Genomic DNA, 6,000 nt, shown 5'->3' with positions numbered 1-6,000 from the left:
AGGTGGAGCCCATTCCTGCCCTGGAGAAACGCTCTTTGAAGATCTGAGGATGGCTGTCCTGTCTGCAGCCCGCTCCCAATGTCTCCTGTCAGGGCTAAATAGCCTCAGCTCTTTCAATTATTATTCATGAATCCTGGGCAGGCTACGTTTCCTCAGTCCTCGCCTCGTTTCACACCTTCTTAAAATGTAACACTTAAAACTCTCACAAACCTCTGACCAGGTTTCACTTCCAGGAATTATCCAACAGAGACTTACCTAAGTGCATAAAAATGTACGAACAAGTATGCAACCTTTTCTAGAAATAAGCCAAATATCCAACAATAGAAGGTTGGTCAGACAGATCAGGGTACATTCTACTCCTGGTATACAGGGCGGCTATTAAAAGCATGCATCCACATGGAATCTGCTCAAGTTGTAGTATGAAGTTAAAAAGAAAAAAGGAACTTTTAGAACACGATTACAAACATGAGTTACGAACTCTAAATTACAGGTTAGAGCATGGATATGATTCTATTTTTGTTGAAAATTCATCATGTATACACACCTCTCTCTCTCTATATATACACACACATGTATATACATATATACATACACACACACACATATATATATGTCTCCATACACACACATATATGCTATATGAAAGGCAAAATTTGGGGGAAAGCTACAAACTTGTTATTTCTCAGTTGTGTGGGGATAGGTTTATGGGGATTTTTACTTTATGTCATATATTTCTATAATTATTGAAGTTTTAAAAATATATATGTATATATAAGGTAACTTGGAATATCAGAAAAGCAAAGTGTTACTCCAGGAGAGGTCTGGCGAGGGAAGCAGGCCAGCCCCAGTTCCTCGTTTGCTCTGAACACCAGCCATCCTTCCATTAATTCATAAGAGGTGCTCAAGGTGTGTTTTGGAACGCAGAGAGTAAGTTTGCACGAAGCTTGCAGGCAAGAGTCTACATATAGCCATTTCCTATCGCTCGTGGCTTTTCTAGGCTCCTACGTGAAAAATAGACTAGCTCAGGGTCAGAGAATTTTGTACTTGGAATGAGTCACAGTACAGCTAAGAATCACCTTTCAGAAGTTCTGCCAACTTAAAAAGAATAGAACTTTTGTTTCAACTTCATCTTTCAAGGATAACGCCTGAAGAGGAAATACAGAGCTTTGTAAGAAACCCAGTGGGATCCAGTAAAAAGATGTTTCATTTACACAGCAGTGGAGTTGTTTTCCAGTTATTCTTTGCTTATTGACATTTTTATGCATAGTGTAACACAGTATAACCATTTGCATGGATTTTAAATATTTTTCTTAGTTTGCAAATCATTTATTTTGCAAGTACGCCCGTCTTTTCAGTCGTTTGTTTCAGATAACAGGGGGGGAAATCTAGTGAGTGGGCAAATTCTCTCCAGATAACGTATAGGCACTTGTGCAAAAATCATCCCACAGTTTCATACGCAAACACTGTTCTATCTCCAAATCTGCGGCCTCTGGAATTTGGAAGTCAAATGTACTCTGGACAAGCGGAATTCACTCCTGTGCTTTATGATGCACTCTGTCTGGCGGGACATGTCTGGGACATTACAAGATGCTGAAAAATAGGAACTCTGATATTTCCCACTCGCTGCAGCATTCACTCCTCACATATTTCCTTTCTTTTGGGTTATAAGGCCAACATTTCACATGAAATTCATTAAACATGTACACCTGACACAGTAATCGATTTTTTATATCACTTAACTCTATAGGTGCTACTGAAAACAAAACAAGGCAAAAAAAACTGGAAAATAGTCTATATGACTAATTAACAAGACCTAATGGGCATTTTCCTTCACTGAGGAATCGTAGTCTTCTAGTGATCACGTGCTTGGCATATAGCTTGCCAACGGAAATAGGAAAAAAAATATACACCAAGTATCAGGAACAAAAAATGGGGAGAAAGAGGAAGTGACAGACGGGAGGAAAGACATTTGTTACAACATGGGACTATCTTGTGTAAACAGTGAGCCTGCCCGGGCTTTAATAAACCAGATGCTGCCAGTTTATGCTTGATATATCTTATTTCTGACAAAGCCAACTTACTTTTCCTGTATTGTAATTTTACTTAGAAAAGCACAAGGTCGGAGATACATATGCATGTTTTATATGCAAACATATTATACATCTATTTAACGTGTTCATTATGAAAACAAATTCAGGAACATCTGAGTTAGACCTGAAGACAATTCCATGGTTAATAGGGGAATGTCTTGACTCCTAGACTTTTAACAAGATCTCTAAACACCACTTTTTAAAAACTGATTGTAAAATATGCATTTGACAATGCAGGTGTTGAGGAATAATTGATAAACTGCTGCATTAAGCATACGTATTGATAGGATGCAACAAAATTCCAGAGTCTGGGGAAGACGTCTTAGAATTAAAGTCTGGAAAGTCACTTTGTATTAATCAAGTCTAGACTTTCACATGAGATGATTAATTTGAAAGGTTTTACTTTAAGTCTTTGATAAAGGTAAAATTTCCCTCACGGCCTGTGGACCGTGGAGCACACAGTGCATCCCTGGACGTGCAGAGTGATGCTTAAAGGAAACAGGACTGAGTACTGATACACAACCACCGGACAATTTGGTGCCCAAAGAAATGAGATCGACTTCAAGTTAGGAGCAGGGCAAAATGCATCATGAAATACAGAGATACAGCTGCAAATAAGAAGGGAAAAGATGGGCATGGCCCACTGGTGGGACATCTAGGTAGGATGACACTCCTGGTGACTCCTGACTCAGGGCCAGAAGTGCTCTAGTTCATCCCTGAACTGAGAGTGGGCGTGAACAAACAGTGAGCCCCCAGCTAGTGCTGGGAGAGGACAAGTAAGAATCCATGTTTATCTTCACTATCCGGCCATGTACTATCAGAGTTACCCGAGTCTCTGGGCTCCACGTCTGGACACAAAGCTTCTACCTACTCTTCAGAATGGCCGTGGCCATTGGCTTTCTACTGAAGTGGTCCAGCTCAGCCCTGACCTGGGTCTCTGGATCTCCTGGGGCCTCTATGTACTACCTCAAACACCTCCTTTAACGAAGTCTTGAATTTTGTTATCAAGAAAGAACTAAGAAATTCATGTGACAGCTTCCTATTTCATGCTTAAAACTTTTATTACCTATTCTCACCATCCTACTTCTTTCAGAGGAAAGAATAAAAATAACTAGTTTTTAAAAACCCACTCATCAAATGAACATTTATTTTAAATTATGTCTTATCTATCAAATAGATCTTTCTCCCAAAACAGCTAAATTAAAAGTTTATACATTTGGAATAACCTTAAATATAAATGAACTTTAGAGTAAAATCAGGATTCCTTTTGTATGCACGGGCTCTGCGTTCTAACGTGGGTGAACCTATGCTCTGTGATTTACCTGGACGTCGTCAGCCCCTTTAGAGACAGGTACAGGTGGTCCAGCTCTGTGCCCAGTGCTCTGAGGGCCCCTCATGCTGTAACTGTGCCTTATTCCCTACATGTACCACTTATGCAGGAACTGTTTTCACGGTGAAAAGGAGAGAAACAATTCATGTCTACATGTAGGCACTGAAACTACTAGACGCAGATTCTCCCTTCTTCCCCCGCCAACTTCATTGAGGAATAACTGGCAGATCTAACTGCACACATTTCAAGTGTATGATGTGATGCTTGATATACACGTGCACTGAGAAATGATTACCAAGATCAAGATTACCTCACACAGTTAAACTCTTTTTTTGTCTGTGTCATGAAAGCACCTAAGATCTACTCTCAGCAAATCTCAAGTATACAATACGGTGTTATTAACTGCCGTTACCAAGCCGCACTTTAGATCCTCTGAACAGACTCCTCTTGGGACTGAAAGTTTGGACCTACATCTCCCCATTTCCCCCTCCCTCCGACCCAATTTCTCTTTCATCATAGAAGGGATGTCTAACACTCTGTTTTACAAGGAAGTTATAGAGTAAATCCCTCTCTTCTAACAACAGGAAACTGACTTACAAAACCGCTTAGAATGAGATTTAAAAAAAAGTAAAACAGCAAGTCAACTAGTTTCCCCTCTAGTACCTGAAGCAGTGAAGGCACACCCTTTCCTTGGCTTCCCGAAGTACATGGAGCCACGCTGCAATCGAATGTGTTATTTCCGCCTGAGTGTTTGACATCGGGGGCGACAGCTAAAAATGCACAATAAGGGCAAGGATGCAACAACTGCAAGATCATAACAAATTTAAAATACCGATTATACTCCAAATCCTCAAATCAAGAGCAAACATCCATCGTACAATTAATTTTTTTTTTTTTTTTTTTTTTGCGGTACGCAGGCCTCTCACTGTTGTGGCCTCTCCCGTTGCGGAGCACAGGCTCCGGACGCGCAGGCTCAGCGGCCATGGCTCGCGGGCCCAGCCGCTCCGCGGCACGTGGGATCTTCCCGGACCGGGGCACGAACCCGCGTCCCCTGCATCGGCAGGCGGACTCTCAACCACTGCGCCACCGGGGAAGCCCTGTACAATTAATTTTTAAAGGGGCATCATTGTAGTATAAATTGCCCATATTAACCAAAAAAAACTTGTTATTAATCATTAATACTATTTCTATCATGCAAAAGTTTGCTAACCCAAATTCCCTTCCCCCCCACCCCCCCACACACTTTTCTTCCATTTGAGTAGCTTTCTGAGAGCAGCTGATCTGTCTTAGATCAAATGAAGCCAAAGCATAAACAATAAAATGATTCTAAATCACTTTCCCTGCCAGGCTGCCCACTTCCTACTTCACTGGAAAGCAACAGAAAAAAACAAAAACAAAAACAAAACAAAAACTCAAAAAACAAACTCCACAGGGTCAGTGACATGGGTTTTGAATGGAAGGAGTCAGCGCTTCCCCAGAGTTGCTGGGCTGAGCCCTGCCTCACCATGGGGCGGGAGCTGGGAGAAAGCAGACGGGCCAACTTGGCAGCGACTCAACACACCCAGCATCTTTGCCCTGAGAATACAAAGCGACGCTAACCACCGTGGACCACGTAGTATATACCGGGTACTGAGTGCCATGCACATCCTTGGAATTCTTAAGATGACTACCTCCCTAATCGGCCCTTAATTTATAGATGAGAAAAACGAGACTCAAGAAAATGACCTTGCCAAGGTCATAGAGCATGTAGGCAGCTGGGGTGGGATTTAAAGTCAGCATCCTACATGACTTCAAAACTCCATCTACCCAGATGTCACTCATCCACGGCAGCCATGCAGAAAAGCTGGAACCCATGTGTGTGGGCTTCAGTCCAGCTTGGCAGGTTGTCACCTGCGTGGCCTTGGTATATTTACCTAGACTCTCTATGCCTCAGTTTTCTCCTGCTGAATAGCTTACAATGCTTTTTGCCACAAAGGGTTGTTAATGAGACCCTAAAGCTCACATGCCAGTGCCTATCACACAGTAAGCATTTGATAAACATTTCCTATTCCTATCAGCTACAGATGTTCTTTTATCCTCAGCACGTCCATGGGTGCTTCTGGGTGGGCATAAGCATTACAGACCCTATAAATTGGGTTTTGATTCGGGCAGAGATTAACACTGCTGTTTTTAATATGAGCACAGGCACTGCTACCCTCTGGCATGAAAAAATAAAACAATGTAATGCAAGTAATAAATTTTTAGGAACTATATCATTCAAGAAAAATTAATTTTTGTGAATTAAAAGATGTGAACTTCCCATACAGCATCCTTTATTCTTGTAACCAGAGATGACAAAACTTGTATGAATAGCTCCCCATGAAGAGACAGGTTCCAGAATATTTATAGGTTTCCCACAGGACATTATTCTACAGATTCTTGTGTTTGGAAGAACGTAGTCTGATGTCTAAATTTCCTTGACAATATTCCTTGCTCAGATTCAGACACCGCCATCCACTGGTACCTTGTTCTTTCCAAACCACGCTACCTACACAGCTCTGTCTATACAAACTTTCTTCCTCAGATTGAGCTTCAAGTGAA

The 6,000-nt window shown here is 41.5% G+C and overlaps 1 protein-coding gene across 2 annotated transcripts in view; it reads right to left on the bottom strand.

Annotated features, from left to right (window-relative positions):
• EGFR (epidermal growth factor receptor) overlaps positions 1–6,000 on the bottom strand; it is a 187,843-nt gene that overhangs the window by 91,317 nt on the left and 90,526 nt on the right. The window lies entirely within an intron of this gene.

Source organism: Neophocaena asiaeorientalis, unplaced genomic scaffold, assembly GCF_003031525.2.
Source record: "Neophocaena asiaeorientalis asiaeorientalis breed wild unplaced genomic scaffold, Neophocaena_asiaeorientalis_V1.1 scaffold191, whole genome shotgun sequence".
Lineage (NCBI taxonomy): Eukaryota > Metazoa > Chordata > Mammalia > Artiodactyla > Phocoenidae > Neophocaena > Neophocaena asiaeorientalis.
Note: the sequence above shows the minus strand (reverse complement) of the source record. Positions and strands in the feature narration are given on the sequence as shown.